This window comes from Sesamum indicum, linkage group LG2, assembly GCF_026168435.1.
Source record: "Sesamum indicum cultivar Baizhima isolate 11 linkage group LG2, ASM2616843v1, whole genome shotgun sequence".
Lineage (NCBI taxonomy): Eukaryota > Viridiplantae > Streptophyta > Magnoliopsida > Lamiales > Pedaliaceae > Sesamum > Sesamum indicum.
In genome coordinates this window covers 7,672,997-7,693,003 of record NC_142658.1, presented here as the reverse complement: position 1 = coordinate 7,693,003, position 20,007 = coordinate 7,672,997, and positions in this window count along the sequence as shown.

Here is a 20,007-nt window from a genome sequence, read left to right as displayed (position 1 = left end):
TTTGAACCTTCTCAAAATTCGACGAAACTTGAACCAAAGGTTGGTCTAGACCCAAGCATTTGTGTTGTAAATTTGCTAAGCGTAATAATAACTACAAGTTAGTATAAAAGGTAAACAAACTTGTTTTAATAAAACCTGTGCAAAACAGCTAATTTTTTAGCATTCTCAGCATTGGACGAAACTTGACCCAAACGTAGGTCTAGACCCAAGAGTTTGTATGTTAAATTTGAAGCGTAATAATAACTACAAGTTAGTATAAAAGGGAAACAAACTTGTTTTAATAAAACCGTGCAAAACAGTTAATTTTTGAGCATTCTCAGCATTGGACGAACTTCACCCAAACGTAAGTCTGACCCAAGAGTTTGTGTGTTTAATTTTCTAAGCGTAATAATAACTACAAGTTACTATAAAAGGGACACAAACTTTTTTTAATAAAATCGTGCAAAATAGCTAACTTTTGGACGTTCTCAGAATTCAACGAAACTTGACCCAATCGCAGGACTAGACCCATCCATTTGTGTTGTAAATATGCTAAGCGTAATAATAACTAGAAGATATTATAAAAGCGAAACAAACTTGCTTTAATAAAACCGTGCAAAATAGCTAAATTTTGAACGTTCTCAGAATTCGACGAAACTTGACCCAAACGTTGGTCTAGACCCAAGCATTTGTGTTGTAAATTTGCTAAGCGTAATAATAACTACAAGTTAGTATAAAAGGGAAACAAACTTGTTTTAATGAAACTGTGCAAAACAGCTAAATATTGAGCATTCTCAGAATTCGACGAAACTTGACCCAAACGTAGGTCTAGACCCAAGAGTTTGTGTGTTAAATTTTCTAAGCGTAATAATAACTACAAGTTACTATAAAAGGGAAACAAACTTGTTTTAATATAACCGTGAAAACAGCTAAATTTTGAACGTTCTCAGAATTCGACGAAACTTGACCCAAACGTTGGTCTAGACCCAAGCATTTGTGTTGTAAATTTGATAAGCGTAATAATAACTAGAAGTTAGTATAAAAGGGAAACAAACTAGTTTTAATAAAACCGTGCAAAACAGCTAATTTTTGAGCATTCTCAGCATTGGACGAAACTTGACCCAAACGTTGGTCTAGTTTGTGTGTTAAATTTTCTAAGCATAATAATAACTACAAGTTACTATAAAAGGGAAACAAACTTGTTTTAATAAAACCGTGCAAAACAGCTAACTTTTGGACGTTTTCAGAATTCAACGAAACTTGACCCAATCGTAGGACTAGACCCATCCATTTGTGTTGTAAATTTGCTAAGCGTAATAATAACTAGAAGTTAGTATAAAAGCGAAACAAACTTGTTTTAATAAAACCGTACAAAATAGCTAAATTTTGAACGTTCTCAGAATTCGACGACACTTGACCCAAACGTTGGTCTAGACCCAAGCATTTGTGTTGTAAATTTGCTAAGCGTAATAATAACTACAAGTTAGTATAAAAGGGAAACAAACTTGTTTTAATAAAACTGTGCAAAACAGCTAAATATCGAGCATTCTCAGAATTCGACGAAACTTGACCCAAACGTAGGTCTAGACCCAAGAGTTTGTGTGTTAAATTTTCTAAGCGTAATAATAACTACAAGTTACTATAAAAGGGAAACAAACTTGTTTTAATATAACCGTGAAAACAGCTAAATTTTGAACCTTCTCAAAATTCGACGAAACTTGAACCAAAGGTTGGTCTAGACCCAAGCATTTGTGTTGTAAATTTGCTAAGCGTAATAATAACTACAAGTTAGTATAAAAGGTAAACAAACTTGTTTTAATAAAACCTGTGCAAAACAGCTAATTTTTTAGCATTCTCAGCATTGGACGAAACTTGACCCAAACGTAGGTCTAGACCCAAGAGTTTGTATGTTAAATTTGAAGCGTAATAATAACTACAAGTTAGTATAAAAGGGAAACAAACTTGTTTTAATAAAACCGTGCAAAACAGTTAATTTTTGAGCATTCTCAGCATTGGACGAACTTCACCCAAACGTAAGTCTGACCCAAGAGTTTGTGTGTTTAATTTTCTAAGCGTAATAATAACTACAAGTTACTATAAAAGGGACACAAACTTTTTTTAATAAAATCGTGCAAAATAGCTAACTTTTGGACGTTCTCAGAATTCAACGAAACTTGACCCAATCGCAGGACTAGACCCATCCATTTGTGTTGTAAATATGCTAAGCGTAATAATAACTAGAAGATATTATAAAAGCGAAACAAACTTGCTTTAATAAAACCGTGCAAAATAGCTAAATTTTGAACGTTCTCAGAATTCGACGAAACTTGACCCAAACGTTGGTCTAGACCCAAGCATTTGTGTTGTAAATTTGCTAAGCGTAATAATAACTACAAGTTAGTATAAAAGGGAAACAAACTTGTTTTAATGAAACTGTGCAAAACAGCTAAATATTGAGCATTCTCAGAATTCGACGAAACTTGACCCAAACGTAGGTCTAGACCCAAGAGTTTGTGTGTTAAATTTTCTAAGCGTAATAATAACTACAAGTTACTATAAAAGGGAAACAAACTTGTTTTAATATAACCGTGAAAACAGCTAAATTTTGAACGTTCTCAGAATTCGACGAAACTTGACCCAAACGTTGGTCTAGACCCAAGCATTTGTGTTGTAAATTTGATAAGCGTAATAATAACTAGAAGTTAGTATAAAAGGGAAACAAACTAGTTTTAATAAAACCGTGCAAAACAGCTAATTTTTGAGCATTCTCAGCATTGGACGAAACTTGACCCAAACGTTGGTCTAGTTTGTGTGTTAAATTTTCTAAGCATAATAATAACTACAAGTTACTATAAAAGGGAAACAAACTTGTTTTAATAAAACCGTGCAAAACAGCTAACTTTTGGACGTTTTCAGAATTCAACGAAACTTGACCCAATCGTAGGACTAGACCCATCCATTTGTGTTGTAAATTTGCTAAGCGTAATAATAACTAGAAGTTAGTATAAAAGCGAAACAAACTTGTTTTAATAAAACCGTACAAAATAGCTAAATTTTGAACGTTCTCAGAATTCGACGACACTTGACCCAAACGGTGGTCTAGACCCAAGCATTTGTGTTGTAAATTTGCTAAGCGTAATAATAACTACAAGTTAGTATAAAAGGGAAACAAACTTGTTTTAATAAAACTGTGCAAAACAGCTAAATATCGAGCATTCTCAGAATTCGACGAAACTTGACCCAAACGTAGGTCTAGACCCAAGAGTTTGTGTGTTAAATTTTCTAAGCGTAATAATAACTACAAGTTACTATAAAAGGGAAACAAACTTGTTTTAATATAACCGTGAAAACAGCTAAATTTTGAACCTTCTCAAAATTCGACGAAACTTGAACCAAAGGTTGGTCTAGACCCAAGCATTTGTGTTGTAAATTTGCTAAGCGTAATAATAACTACAAGTTAGTATAAAAGGTAAACAAACTTGTTTTAATAAAACCTGTGCAAAACAACTAATTTTTTAGCATTCTCAGCATTGGACGAAACTTGACCCAAACGTAGGTCTAGACCCAAGAGTTTGTATGTTAAATTTGAAGCGTAATAATAACTACAAGTTAGTATAAAAGTGAAACAAACTTGTTTTAATAAAACCGTGCAAAACAGTTAATTTTTGAGCATTCTCAGCATTGGACGAACTTGACCCAAACGTAAGTCTAGACCCAAGAGTTTGTGTGTTTAATTTTCTAAGCGTAATAATAACTACAAGTTACTATAAAAGGGACACAAACTTTTTTTAATAAAATCGTGCAAAACAGCTAACTTTTGGACATTCTCAGAATTCAACGAAACTTGACCCAATCGCAGGACTAGACCCATCCATTTGTGTTGTAAATATGCTAAGCGTAATAATAACTAGAAGATATTATAAAAGCGAAACAAACTTGCTTCAATAAAACCGTGCAAAATAGCTAAATTTTGAACGTTCTCAGAATTCGACGAAACTTGACCCAAACGTTGGTCTAGACCCAAGCATTTGTGTTGTAAATTTGCTAAGCGTAATAATAACTACAAGTTAGTATAAAAGGGAAACAAACTTGTTTTAATGAAACTGTGCAAAACAGCTAAATATTGAGCATTCTCAGAATTCCACGAAACTTGACCCAAACGTAGGTCTAGACCCAAGAGTTTGTGTGTTAAATTTTCTAAGCGTAATAATAACTACAAGTTACTATAAAAGGGAAACAAACTTGTTTTAATATAACCGTGAAAACAGCTAAATTTTGAACGTTCTCAGAATTCGATGAAACTTGACCCAAACGTTGGTCTAGACCCAAGCATTTGTGTTGTAAATTTGCTAAGCGTAATAATAACTACAAGTTAGTATAAAAGGGAAACAAACTAGTTTTAATAAAACCGTGCAAAACAGCTAATTTTTGAGCATTCTCAGCATTGGACGAAACTTGACCCAAACGTTGGTCTAGTTTGTGTGTTAAATTTTCTAAGCATAATAATAACTACAAGTTACTATAAAAGGGAAACAAACTTGTTTTAATAAAACCGTGCAAAACAGCTAACTTTTGGACGTTTTCAGAATTCAACGAAACTTGACCCAATCGTAGGACTAGACCCATCCATTTGTGTTGTAAATTTACTAAGCATAATAATAACTAGAAGTTAGTATAAAAGCGAAACAAACTTGCTTTAATAAAACCGTGAAAAATAGCTAAATTTTGAACGTTCTCAGAATTCAACGAATCTTGACCCAAACGTTGGTCTAGACCCAAGCATTTGTGTTGTAAATTTGCTAAGCGTAATAATAACTACAAGTTAGTATAAAAGGGAAACAAACTTGTTTTAATGAAACTGTGCAAAACAGCTAAATATTGAGCATTCTCAGAATTCGACGAAACTTGACCCAAACGTAGGTCTAGACCCAAGAGTTTGTGTGTTAAATTTTCTAAGCGTAATAATAACTACAAGTTACTATAAAAGGGAAACAAACTTGTTTTAATATAACCGTGAAAACAGCTAAATTTTGAACGTTCTCAGAATTCGACGAAACTTGACCCAAACGTTGGTCTAGACCCAAGCATTAGTGTTGTAAATTTGCTAAACGTAATAATAACTACAAGTTAGTATAAAAGGGAGACAAACTTGTTTTAATAAAACTGTGCAAAACAGCTAAATATTGAGCATTCTCAGAATTCGACGAAACTTGACCCAAACGTAGGTCTAGACCCAAGAGTTTGTGTGTTAAATTTTCTAAGCGTAATAATAACTACAAGTTACTATAAAAGGGAAACAAACTTGTTTTAATATAACCGTGAAAACAGCTAAATTTTGAACCTTCTCAAAATTCGACGAAACTTGAACCAAAGGTTGGTCTAGACCCAAGCATTTGTGTTGTAAATTTGCTAAGCGTAATAATAACTACAAGTTAGTATAAAAGGTTAACAAACTTGTTTTAATAAAACCTGTGCAAAACAGCTAATTTTTTAGCATTCTCAGCATTGGACGAAACTTGACCCAAACGTAGGTCTAGACCCAAGAGTTTGTATGTTAAATTTGAAGCGTAATAATAACTACAAGTTAGTATAAAAGGGAAACAAACTTGTTTTAATAAAACCGTGCAAAACAGTTAATTTTTTAGCATTCTCAGCATTGGACGAACTTGACCCAAACGTAAGTCTAGACCCAAGAGTTTGTGTGTTTAATTTTCTAAGCGTAATAATAACTACAAGTTACTATAAAAGGGACACAAACTTTTTTTAATAAAATCGTGCAAAACAGCTAACTTTTGGACGTTTTCAGAATTCAACGAAATTTGACCCAATCGCAGGACTAGACCCATCCATTTGTGTTGTAAATATGCTAAGCGTAATAATAACTAGAAGATATTATAAAAGCGAAACAAACTTGCTTTAATAAAACCGTGCAAAATAGCTAAATTTTGAACGTTCTCAGAATTCGACGAAACTTGACCCAAACGTTGGTCTAGACCCAAGCATTTGTGTTGTAAATTTGCTAAGCGTAATAATAACTACAAGTTAGTATAAAAGGGAAACAAACTTGTTTTAATGAAACTGTGCAAAACAGCTAAATATTGAGCATTCTCAGAATTCGACGAAACTTGACCCAAACGTAGGTCTAGACCCAAGAGTTTGTGTGTTAAATTTTCTAAGCGTAATAATAACTACAAGTTACTATAAAAGGGAAACAAACTTGTTTTAATATAACCGTGAAAACAGCTAAATTTTGAACGTTCTCAGAATTCGACGAAACTTGACCCAAACGTTGGTCTAGACCCAAGCATTTGTGTTGTAAATTTGATAAGCGTAATAATAACTAGAAGTTAGTATAAAAGGGAAACAAACTAGTTTTAATAAAACCGTGCAAAACAGCTAATTTTTGAGCATTCTCAGCATTGGACGAAACTTGACCCAAACGTTGGTCTAGTTTGTGTGTTAAATTTTCTAAGCATAATAATAACTACAAGTTACTATAAAAGGGAAACAAACTTGTTTTAATAAAACCGTGCAAAACAGCTAACTTTTGGACGTTTTCAGAATTCAACGAAACTTGACCCAATCGTAGGACTAGACCCATCCATTTGTGTTGTAAATTTGCTAAGCGTAATAATAACTAGAAGTTAGTATAAAAGCGAAACAAACTTGTTTTAATAAAACCGTACAAAATAGCTAAATTTTGAACGTTCTCAGAATTCGACGACACTTGACCCAAACGGTGGTCTAGACCCAAGCATTTGTGTTGTAAATTTGCTAAGCGTAATAATAACTACAAGTTAGTATAAAAGGGAAACAAACTTGTTTTAATAAAACTGTGCAAAACAGCTAAATATCGAGCATTCTCAGAATTCGACGAAACTTGACCCAAACGTAGGTCTAGACCCAAGAGTTTGTGTGTTAAATTTTCTAAGCGTAATAATAACTACAAGTTACTATAAAAGGGAAACAAACTTGTTTTAATATAACCGTGAAAACAGCTAAATTTTGAACCTTCTCAAAATTCGACGAAACTTGAACCAAAGGTTGGTCTAGACCCAAGCATTTGTGTTGTAAATTTGCTAAGCGTAATAATAACTACAAGTTAGTATAAAAGGTAAACAAACTTGTTTTAATAAAACCTGTGCAAAACAGCTAATTTTTTAGCATTCTCAGCATTGGACGAAACTTGACCCAAACGTAGGTCTAGACCCAAGAGTTTGTATGTTAAATTTGAAGCGTAATAATAACTACAAGTTAGTATAAAAGGGAAACAAACTTGTTTTAATAAAACCGTGCAAAACAGTTAATTTTTGAGCATTCTCAGCATTGGACGAACTTCACCCAAACGTAAGTCTGACCCAAGAGTTTGTGTGTTTAATTTTCTAAGCGTAATAATAACTACAAGTTACTATAAAAGGGACACAAACTTTTTTTAATAAAATCGTGCAAAATAGCTAACTTTTGGACGTTCTCAGAATTCAACGAAACTTGACCCAATCGCAGGACTAGACCCATCCATTTGTGTTGTAAATATGCTAAGCGTAATAATAACTAGAAGATATTATAAAAGCGAAACAAACTTGCTTTAATAAAACCGTGCAAAATAGCTAAATTTTGAACGTTCTCAGAATTCGACGAAACTTGACCCAAACGTTGGTCTAGACCCAAGCATTTGTGTTGTAAATTTGCTAAGCGTAATAATAACTACAAGTTAGTATAAAAGGGAAACAAACTTGTTTTAATGAAACTGTGCAAAACAGCTAAATATTGAGCATTCTCAGAATTCGACGAAACTTGACCCAAACGTAGGTCTAGACCCAAGAGTTTGTGTGTTAAATTTTCTAAGCGTAATAATAACTACAAGTTACTATAAAAGGGAAACAAACTTGTTTTAATATAACCGTGAAAACAGCTAAATTTTGAACGTTCTCAGAATTCGACGAAACTTGACCCAAACGTTGGTCTAGACCCAAGCATTTGTGTTGTAAATTTGATAAGCGTAATAATAACTAGAAGTTAGTATAAAAGGGAAACAAACTAGTTTTAATAAAACCGTGCAAAACAGCTAATTTTTGAGCATTCTCAGCATTGGACGAAACTTGACCCAAACGTTGGTCTAGTTTGTGTGTTAAATTTTCTAAGCATAATAATAACTACAAGTTACTATAAAAGGGAAACAAACTTGTTTTAATAAAACCGTGCAAAACAGCTAACTTTTGGACGTTTTCAGAATTCAACGAAACTTGACCCAATCGTAGGACTAGACCCATCCATTTGTGTTGTAAATTTGCTAAGCGTAATAATAACTAGAAGTTAGTATAAAAGCGAAACAAACTTGTTTTAATAAAACCGTACAAAATAGCTAAATTTTGAACGTTCTCAGAATTCGACGACACTTGACCCAAACGTTGGTCTAGACCCAAGCATTTGTGTTGTAAATTTGCTAAGCGTAATAATAACTACAAGTTAGTATAAAAGGGAAACAAACTTGTTTTAATAAAACTGTGCAAAACAGCTAAATATCGAGCATTCTCAGAATTCGACGAAACTTGACCCAAACGTAGGTCTAGACCCAAGAGTTTGTGTGTTAAATTTTCTAAGCGTAATAATAACTACAAGTTACTATAAAAGGGAAACAAACTTGTTTTAATATAACCGTGAAAACAGCTAAATTTTGAACCTTCTCAAAATTCGACGAAACTTGAACCAAAGGTTGGTCTAGACCCAAGCATTTGTGTTGTAAATTTGCTAAGCGTAATAATAACTACAAGTTAGTATAAAAGGTAAACAAACTTGTTTTAATAAAACCTGTGCAAAACAGCTAATTTTTTAGCATTCTCAGCATTGGACGAAACTTGACCCAAACGTAGGTCTAGACCCAAGAGTTTGTATGTTAAATTTGAAGCGTAATAATAACTACAAGTTAGTATAAAAGGGAAACAAACTTGTTTTAATAAAACCGTGCAAAACAGTTAATTTTTGAGCATTCTCAGCATTGGACGAACTTCACCCAAACGTAAGTCTGACCCAAGAGTTTGTGTGTTTAATTTTCTAAGCGTAATAATAACTACAAGTTACTATAAAAGGGACACAAACTTTTTTTAATAAAATCGTGCAAAATAGCTAACTTTTGGACGTTCTCAGAATTCAACGAAACTTGACCCAATCGCAGGACTAGACCCATCCATTTGTGTTGTAAATATGCTAAGCGTAATAATAACTAGAAGATATTATAAAAGCGAAACAAACTTGCTTTAATAAAACCGTGCAAAATAGCTAAATTTTGAACGTTCTCAGAATTCGACGAAACTTGACCCAAACGTTGGTCTAGACCCAAGCATTTGTGTTGTAAATTTGCTAAGCGTAATAATAACTACAAGTTAGTATAAAAGGGAAACAAACTTGTTTTAATGAAACTGTGCAAAACAGCTAAATATTGAGCATTCTCAGAATTCGACGAAACTTGACCCAAACGTAGGTCTAGACCCAAGAGTTTGTGTGTTAAATTTTCTAAGCGTAATAATAACTACAAGTTACTATAAAAGGGAAACAAACTTGTTTTAATATAACCGTGAAAACAGCTAAATTTTGAACGTTCTCAGAATTCGACGAAACTTGACCCAAACGTTGGTCTAGACCCAAGCATTTGTGTTGTAAATTTGATAAGCGTAATAATAACTAGAAGTTAGTATAAAAGGGAAACAAACTAGTTTTAATAAAACCGTGCAAAACAGCTAATTTTTGAGCATTCTCAGCATTGGACGAAACTTGACCCAAACGTTGGTCTAGTTTGTGTGTTAAATTTTCTAAGCATAATAATAACTACAAGTTACTATAAAAGGGAAACAAACTTGTTTTAATAAAACCGTGCAAAACAGCTAACTTTTGGACGTTTTCAGAATTCAACGAAACTTGACCCAATCGTAGGACTAGACCCATCCATTTGTGTTGTAAATTTGCTAAGCGTAATAATAACTAGAAGTTAGTATAAAAGCGAAACAAACTTGTTTTAATAAAACCGTACAAAATAGCTAAATTTTGAACGTTCTCAGAATTCGACGACACTTGACCCAAACGGTGGTCTAGACCCAAGCATTTGTGTTGTAAATTTGCTAAGCGTAATAATAACTACAAGTTAGTATAAAAGGGAAACAAACTTGTTTTAATAAAACTGTGCAAAACAGCTAAATATCGAGCATTCTCAGAATTCGACGAAACTTGACCCAAACGTAGGTCTAGACCCAAGAGTTTGTGTGTTAAATTTTCTAAGCGTAATAATAACTACAAGTTACTATAAAAGGGAAACAAACTTGTTTTAATATAACCGTGAAAACAGCTAAATTTTGAACCTTCTCAAAATTCGACGAAACTTGAACCAAAGGTTGGTCTAGACCCAAGCATTTGTGTTGTAAATTTGCTAAGCGTAATAATAACTACAAGTTAGTATAAAAGGTAAACAAACTTGTTTTAATAAAACCTGTGCAAAACAACTAATTTTTTAGCATTCTCAGCATTGGACGAAACTTGACCCAAACGTAGGTCTAGACCCAAGAGTTTGTATGTTAAATTTGAAGCGTAATAATAACTACAAGTTAGTATAAAAGTGAAACAAACTTGTTTTAATAAAACCGTGCAAAACAGTTAATTTTTGAGCATTCTCAGCATTGGACGAACTTGACCCAAACGTAAGTCTAGACCCAAGAGTTTGTGTGTTTAATTTTCTAAGCGTAATAATAACTACAAGTTACTATAAAAGGGACACAAACTTTTTTTAATAAAATCGTGCAAAACAGCTAACTTTTGGACATTCTCAGAATTCAACGAAACTTGACCCAATCGCAGGACTAGACCCATCCATTTGTGTTGTAAATATGCTAAGCGTAATAATAACTAGAAGATATTATAAAAGCGAAACAAACTTGCTTCAATAAAACCGTGCAAAATAGCTAAATTTTGAACGTTCTCAGAATTCGACGAAACTTGACCCAAACGTTGGTCTAGACCCAAGCATTTGTGTTGTAAATTTGCTAAGCGTAATAATAACTACAAGTTAGTATAAAAGGGAAACAAACTTGTTTTAATGAAACTGTGCAAAACAGCTAAATATTGAGCATTCTCAGAATTCCACGAAACTTGACCCAAACGTAGGTCTAGACCCAAGAGTTTGTGTGTTAAATTTTCTAAGCGTAATAATAACTACAAGTTACTATAAAAGGGAAACAAACTTGTTTTAATATAACCGTGAAAACAGCTAAATTTTGAACGTTCTCAGAATTCGATGAAACTTGACCCAAACGTTGGTCTAGACCCAAGCATTTGTGTTGTAAATTTGCTAAGCGTAATAATAACTACAAGTTAGTATAAAAGGGAAACAAACTAGTTTTAATAAAACCGTGCAAAACAGCTAATTTTTGAGCATTCTCAGCATTGGACGAAACTTGACCCAAACGTTGGTCTAGTTTGTGTGTTAAATTTTCTAAGCATAATAATAACTACAAGTTACTATAAAAGGGAAACAAACTTGTTTTAATAAAACCGTGCAAAACAGCTAACTTTTGGACGTTTTCAGAATTCAACGAAACTTGACCCAATCGTAGGACTAGACCCATCCATTTGTGTTGTAAATTTACTAAGCATAATAATAACTAGAAGTTAGTATAAAAGCGAAACAAACTTGCTTTAATAAAACCGTGAAAAATAGCTAAATTTTGAACGTTCTCAGAATTCAACGAATCTTGACCCAAACGTTGGTCTAGACCCAAGCATTTGTGTTGTAAATTTGCTAAGCGTAATAATAACTACAAGTTAATATAAAAGGGAAACAAACTTGTTTTAATGAAACTGTGCAAAACAGCTAAATATTGAGCATTCTCAGAATTCGACGAAACTTGACCCAAACGTAGGTCTAGACCCAAGAGTTTGTGTGTTAAATTTTCTAAGCGTAATAATAACTACAAGTTACTATAAAAGGGAAACAAACTTGTTTTAATATAACCGTGAAAACAGCTAAATTTTGAACGTTCTCAGAATTCGACGAAACTTGACCCAAACGTTGGTCTAGACCCAAGCATTAGTGTTGTAAATTTGCTAAACGTAATAATAACTACAAGTTAGTATAAAAGGGAGACAAACTTGTTTTAATAAAACTGTGCAAAACAGCTAAATATTGAGCATTCTCAGAATTCGACGAAACTTGACCCAAACGTAGGTCTAGACCCAAGAGTTTGTGTGTTAAATTTTCTAAGCGTAATAATAACTACAAGTTACTATAAAAGGGAAACAAACTTGTTTTAATATAACCGTGAAAACAGCTAAATTTTGAACCTTCTCAAAATTCGACGAAACTTGAACCAAAGGTTGGTCTAGACCCAAGCATTTGTGTTGTAAATTTGCTAAGCGTAATAATAACTACAAGTTAGTATAAAAGGTTAACAAACTTGTTTTAATAAAACCTGTGCAAAACAGCTAATTTTTTAGCATTCTCAGCATTGGACGAAACTTGACCCAAACGTAGGTCTAGACCCAAGAGTTTGTATGTTAAATTTGAAGCGTAATAATAACTACAAGTTAGTATAAAAGGGAAACAAACTTGTTTTAATAAAACCGTGCAAAACAGTTAATTTTTTAGCATTCTCAGCATTGGACGAACTTGACCCAAACGTAAGTCTAGACCCAAGAGTTTGTGTGTTTAATTTTCTAAGCGTAATAATAACTACAAGTTACTATAAAAGGGACACAAACTTTTTTTAATAAAATCGTGCAAAACAGCTAACTTTTGGACGTTTTCAGAATTCAACGAAACTTGACCCAATCGCAGGACTAGACCCATCCATTTGTGTTGTAAATATGCTAAGCGTAATAATAACTAGAAGATATTATAAAAGCGAAACAAACTTGCTTTAATAAAACCGTGCAAAATAGCTAAATTTTGAACGTTCTCAGAATTCGACGAAACTTGACCCAAACGTTGGTCTAGACCCAAGCATTTGTGTTGTAAATTTGCTAAGCGTAATAATAACTACAAGTTAGTATAAAAGGGAAACAAACTTGTTTTAATGAAACTGTGCAAAACAGCTAAATATTGAGCATTCTCAGAATTCGACGAAACTTGACCCAAACGTAGGTCTAGACCCAAGAGTTTGTGTGTTAAATTGTCTAAGCGTAATAATAACTACAAGTTACTATAAAAGGGAAACAAACTTGTTTTAATATAACCGTGAAAACACCTAAATTTTGAACGTTCTCAGAATTCGACGAAACTTGACCCAAACGTTGGTCTAGACCCAAGCATTTGTGTTGTAAATTTGCTAAGCGTAATAATAACTACAAGTTAGTATAAAAGGGAAACAAACTAGTTTTAATAAAACCGTGCAAAACAGCTAATTTTTGAGCATTCTCAGCATTGGACGAAACTTGACCCAAACGTTGGTCTAGTTTGTGTGTTAAATTTTCTAAGCATAATAATAACTACAAGTTACTATAAAAGGGAAACAAACTTGTTTTAATAAAACCGTGCAAAACAGCTAACTTTTGGACGTTTTCAGAATTCAACGAAACTTGACCCAATCGTAGGACTAGACCCATCCATTTGTGTTGTAAATTTACTAAGCATAATAATAACTAGAAGTTAGTATAAAAGCGAAACAAACTTGCTTTAATAAAACCGTGAAAAATAGCTAAATTTTGAACGTTCTCAGAATTCAACGAATCTTGACCCAAACGTTGGTCTAGACCCAAGCATTTGTGTTGTAAATTTGCTAAGCGTAATAATAACTACAAGTTAGTATAAAAGGGAAACAAACTTGTTTTAATGAAACTGTGCAAAACAGCTAAATATTGAGCATTCTCAGAATTCGACGAAACTTGACCCAAACGTAGGTCTAGACCCAAGAGTTTGTGTGTTAAATTTTCTAAGCGTAATAATAACTACAAGTTACTATAAAAGGGAAACAAACTTGTTTTAATATAACCGTGAAAACAGCTAAATTTTGAACGTTCTCAGAATTCGACGAAACTTGACCCAAACGTTGGTCTAGACCCAAGCATTAGTGTTGTAAATTTGCTAAACGTAATAATAACTACAAGTTAGTATAAAAGGGAGACAAACTTGTTTTAATAAAACTGTGCAAAACAGCTAAATATTGAGCATTCTCAGAATTCGACGAAACTTGACCCAAACGTAGGTCTAGACCCAAGAGTTTGTGTGTTAAATTTTCTAAGCGTAATAATAACTACAAGTTACTATAAAAGGGAAACAAACTTGTTTTAATATAACCGTGAAAACAGCTAAATTTTGAACCTTCTCAAAATTCGACGAAACTTGAACCAAAGGTTGGTCTAGACCCAAGCATTTGTGTTGTAAATTTGCTAAGCGTAATAATAACTACAAGTTAGTATAAAAGGTTAACAAACTTGTTTTAATAAAACCTGTGCAAAACAGCTAATTTTTTAGCATTCTCAGCATTGGACGAAACTTGACCCAAACGTAGGTCTAGACCCAAGAGTTTGTATGTTAAATTTGAAGCGTAATAATAACTACAAGTTAGTATAAAAGGGAAACAAACTTGTTTTAATAAAACCGTGCAAAACAGTTAATTTTTTAGCATTCTCAGCATTGGACGAACTTGACCCAAACGTAAGTCTAGACCCAAGAGTTTGTGTGTTTAATTTTCTAAGCGTAATAATAACTACAAGTTACTATAAAAGGGACACAAACTTTTTTTAATAAAATCGTGCAAAACAGCTAACTTTTGGACGTTTTCAGAATTCAACGAAACTTGACCCAATCGCAGGACTAGACCCATCCATTTGTGTTGTAAATATGCTAAGCGTAATAATAACTAGAAGATATTATAAAAGCGAAACAAACTTGCTTTAATAAAACCGTGCAAAATAGCTAAATTTTGAACGTTCTCAGAATTCGACGAAACTTGACCCAAACGTTGGTCTAGACCCAAGCATTTGTGTTGTAAATTTGCTAAGCGTAATAATAACTACAAGTTAGTATAAAAGGGAAACAAACTTGTTTTAATGAAACTGTGCAAAACAGCTAAATATTGAGCATTCTCAGAATTCGACGAAACTTGACCCAAACGTAGGTCTAGACCCAAGAGTTTGTGTGTTAAATTGTCTAAGCGTAATAATAACTACAAGTTACTATAAAAGGGAAACAAACTTGTTTTAATATAACCGTGAAAACACCTAAATTTTGAACGTTCTCAGAATTCGACGAAACTTGACCCAAACGTTGGTCTAGACCCAAGCATTTGTGTTGTAAATTTGCTAAGCGTAATAATAACTACAAGTTAGTATAAAAGGGAAACAAACTAGTTTTAATAAAACCGTGCAAAACAGCTAATTTTTGAGCATTCTCAGCATTGGACGAAACTTGACCCAAACGTTGGTCTAGTTTGTGTGTTAAATTTTCTAAGCATAATAATAACTACAAGTTACTATAAAAGGGAAACAAACTTGTTTTAATAAAACCGTGCAAAACAGCTAACTTTTGGACGTTTTCAGAATTCAACGAAACTTGACCCAATCGTAGGACTAGACCCATCCATTTGTGTTGTAAATTTACTAAGCATAATAATAACTAGAAGTTAGTATAAAAGCGAAACAAACTTGCTTTAATAAAACCGTGAAAAATAGCTAAATTTTGAACGTTCTCAGAATTCAACGAATCTTGACCCAAACGTTGGTCTAGACCCAAGCATTTGTGTTGTAAATTTGCTAAGCGTAATAATAACTACAAGTTAGTATAAAAGGGAAACAAACTTGTTTTAATGAAACTGTGCAAAACAGCTAAATATTGAGCATTCTCAGAATTCGACGAAACTTGACCCAAACGTAGGTCTAGACCCAAGAGTTTGTGTGTTAAATTTTCTAAGCGTAATAATAACTACAAGTTACTATAAAAGGGAAACAAACTTGTTTTAATATAACCGTGAAAACAGCTAAATTTTGAACGTTCTCAGAATTCGACGAAACTTGACCCAAACGTTGGTCTAGACCCAAGCATTAGTGTTGTAAATTTGCTAAACGTAATAATAACTACAAGTTAGTATAAAAGGGAGACAAACTTGTTTTAATAAAACTGTGCAAAACAGCTAAATATTGAGCATTCTCAGAATTCGACGAAACTTGACCCAAACGTAGGTCTAGACCCAAGAGTTTGTGTGTTAAATTTTCTAAGCGTAATAATAACTACAAGTTACTATAAAAGGGAAACAAACTTGTTTTAATATAACCGTGAAAACAGCTAAATTTTGAACCTTCTCAAAATTCGACGAAACTTGAACCAAAGGTTGGTCTAGACCCAAGCATTTGTGTTGTAAATTTGCTAAGCGTAATAATAACTACAAGTTAGTATAAAAGGTTAACAAACTTGTTTTAATAAAACCTGTGCAAAACAGCTAATTTTTTAGCATTCTCAGCATTGGACGAAACTTGACCCAAACGTAGGTCTAGACCCAAGAGTTTGTATGTTAAATTTGAAGCGTAATAATAACTACAAGTTAGTATAAAAGGGAAACAAACTTGTTTTAATAAAACCGTGCAAAACAGTTAATTTTTTAGCATTCTCAGCATTGGACGAACTTGACCCAAACGTAAGTCTAGACCCAAGAGTTTGTGTGTTTAATTTTCTAAGCGTAATAATAACTACAAGTTACTATAAAAGGGACACAAACTTTTTTTAATAAAATCGTGCAAAACAGCTAACTTTTGGACGTTTTCAGAATTCAACGAAACTTGACCCAATCGCAGGACTAGACCCATCCATTTGTGTTGTAAATATGCTAAGCGTAATAATAACTAGAAGATATTATAAAAGCGAAACAAACTTGCTTTAATAAAACCGTGCAAAATAGCTAAATTTTGAACGTTCTCAGAATTCGACGAAACTTGACCCAAACGTTGGTCTAGACCCAAGCATTTGTGTTGTAAATTTGCTAAGCGTAATAATAACTACAAGTTAGTATAAAAGGGAAACAAACTTGTTTTAATGAAACTGTGCAAAACAGCTAAATATTGAGCATTCTCAGAATTCGACGAAACTTGACCCAAACGTAGGTCTAGACCCAAGAGTTTGTGTGTTAAATTGTCTAAGCGTAATAATAACTACAAGTTACTATAAAAGGGAAACAAACTTGTTTTAATATAACCGTGAAAACACCTAAATTTTGAACGTTCTCAGAATTCGACGAAACTTGACCCAAACGTTGGTCTAGACCCAAGCATTTGTGTTGTAAATTTGCTAAGCGTAATAATAACTACAAGTTAGTATAAAAGGGAAACAAACTAGTTTTAATAAAACCGTGCAAAACAGCTAATTTTTGAGCATTCTCAGCATTGGACGAAACTTGACCCAAACGTTGGTCTAGTTTGTGTGTTAAATTTTCTAAGCATAATAATAACTACAAGTTACTATAAAAGGGAAACAAACTTGTTTTAATAAAACCGTGCAAAACAGCTAACTTTTGGACGTTTTCAGAATTCAACGAAACTTGACCCAATCGTAGGACTAGACCCATCCATTTGTGTTGTAAATTTACTAAGCGTAATAATAACTACAAGTTAGTATAAAAGCGAAACAAACTTGTTTTAATAAAACCGTGCAAAATAGCCTAATTTTGAACGTTCTCAGAATTCGACGACACTTGACCCAAACGTTGGTCTAGACCCAAGCATTTGTGTTGTAAATTTGCTAAGCGTAATAATAACTACAAGTTAGTATAAAAGGGAAACAAACTTGTTTTAATAAAACTGTGCAAAACAGCTAAATATTGAGCATTCTCAGAATTCGACGAAACTTGACCCAAACGTAGGTCTAGACCCAAGAGTTTGTGTGTTAAATTTTCTAAGCGTAATAATAACTACAAGTTACTATAAAAGGGAAACAAACTTGTTTTAATATAACCGTGAAAACAGCTAAATTTTGAACGTTCTCAGAATTCGACGAAACTTGACCCAAACGTTGGTCTAGACCCAAGCATTTGTGTTGTAAATTTGCTAAGCGTAATAATAACTACAAGTTAGTATAAAAGGGAGACAAACTTGTTTTAATAAAACTGTGCAAAACAGCTAAATATTGAGCATTCTCAGAATTCGACGAAACTTGACCCAAACGTAGGTCTAGACCCAAGAGTTTGTGTGTTAAATTTTCTAAGCGTAATAATAACTACAAGTTACTATAAAAGGGAAACAAACTTGTTTTAATATAACCGTGAAAACAGCTAAATTTTGAACCTTCTCAAAATTCGACGAAACTTGAACCAAAGGTTGGTCTAGACCCAAGCATTTGTGTTGTAAATTTGCTAAGCGTAATAATAACTACAAGTTAGTATAAAAGGTTAACAAACTTGTTTTAATAAAACCTGTGCAAAACAGCTAATTTTTTAGCATTCTCAGCATTGGACGAAACTTGACCCAAACGTAGGTCTAGACCCAAGAGTTTGTATGTTAAATTTGAAGCGTAATAATAACTACAAGTTAGTATAAAAGGGAAACAAACTTGTTTTAATAAAACCGTGCAAAACAGTTAATTTTTTAGCATTCTCAGCATTGGACGAACTTGACCCAAACGTAAGTCTAGACCCAAGAGTTTGTGTGTTTAATTTTCTAAGCGTAATAATAACTACAAGTTACTATAAAAGGGACACAAACTTTTTTTAATAAAATCGTGCAAAACAGCTAACTTTTGGACGTTTTCAGAATTCAACGAAACTTGACCCAATCGCAGGACTAGACCCATCCATTTGTGTTGTAAATATGCTAAGCGTAATAATAACTAGAAGATATTATAAAAGCGAAACAAACTTGCTTTAATAAAACCGTGCAAAATAGCTAAATTTTGAACGTTCTCAGAATTCGACGAAACTTGACCCAAACGTTGGTCTAGACCCAAGCATTTGTGTTGTAAATTTGCTAAGCGTAATAATAACTACAAGTTAGTATAAAAGGGAAACAAACTTGTTTTAATGAAACTGTGCAAAACAGCTAAATATTGAGCATTCTCAGAATTCGACGAAACTTGACCCAAACGTAGGTCTAGACCCAAGAGTTTGTGTGTTAAATTGTCTAAGCGTAATAATAACTACAAGTTACTATAAAAGGGAAACAAACTTGTTTTAATATAACCGTGAAAACACCTAAATTTTGAACGTTCTCAGAATTCGACGAAACTTGACCCAAACGTTGGTCTAGACCCAAGCATTTGTGTTGTAAATTTGCTAAGCGTAATAATAACTACAAGTTAGTATAAAAGGGAAACAAACTAGTTTTAATAAAACCGTGCAAAACAGCTAATTTTTGAGCATTCTCAGCATTGGACGAAACTTGACCCAAACGTTGGTCTAGTTTGTGTGTTAAATTTTCTAAGCATAATAATAACTACAAGTTACTATAAAAGGGAAACAAACTTGTTTTAATAAAACCGTGCAAAACAGCTAACTTTTGGACGTTTTCAGAATTCAACGAAACTTGACCCAATCGTAGGACTAGACCCATCCATTTGTGTTGTAAATTTACTAAGCGTAATAATAACTAGAAGTTAGTATAAAAGCGAAACAAACTTGTTTTAATAAAACCGTGCAAAATAGCCTAATTTTGAACGTTCTCAGAATTCGACGACACTTGACCCAAACGTTGGTCTAGACCCAAGCATTTGTGTTGTAAATTTGCTAAGCGTAATAATAACTACAAGTTAGTATAAAAGGGAAACAAACTTGTTTTAATAAAACTGTGCAAAACAGCTAAATGTTGAGCATTCTCAGAATTCGACGAAACTTGACCCAAACGTAGGTCTAGACCCAAGAGTTTGTGTGTTAAATTTTCTAAGCGTAATAATAACTACAAGTTACTATAAAAGGGAAACAAACTTGTTTTAATATAACCGTGAAAACAGCTAAATTTTGAACGTTCTCAGAATTCGACGAAACTTGACCCAAACGTTGGTCTAGACCCAAGCATTTGTGTTGTAAATTTGCTAAGCGTAATAATAACTACAAGTTAGTATAAAAGGGAGAC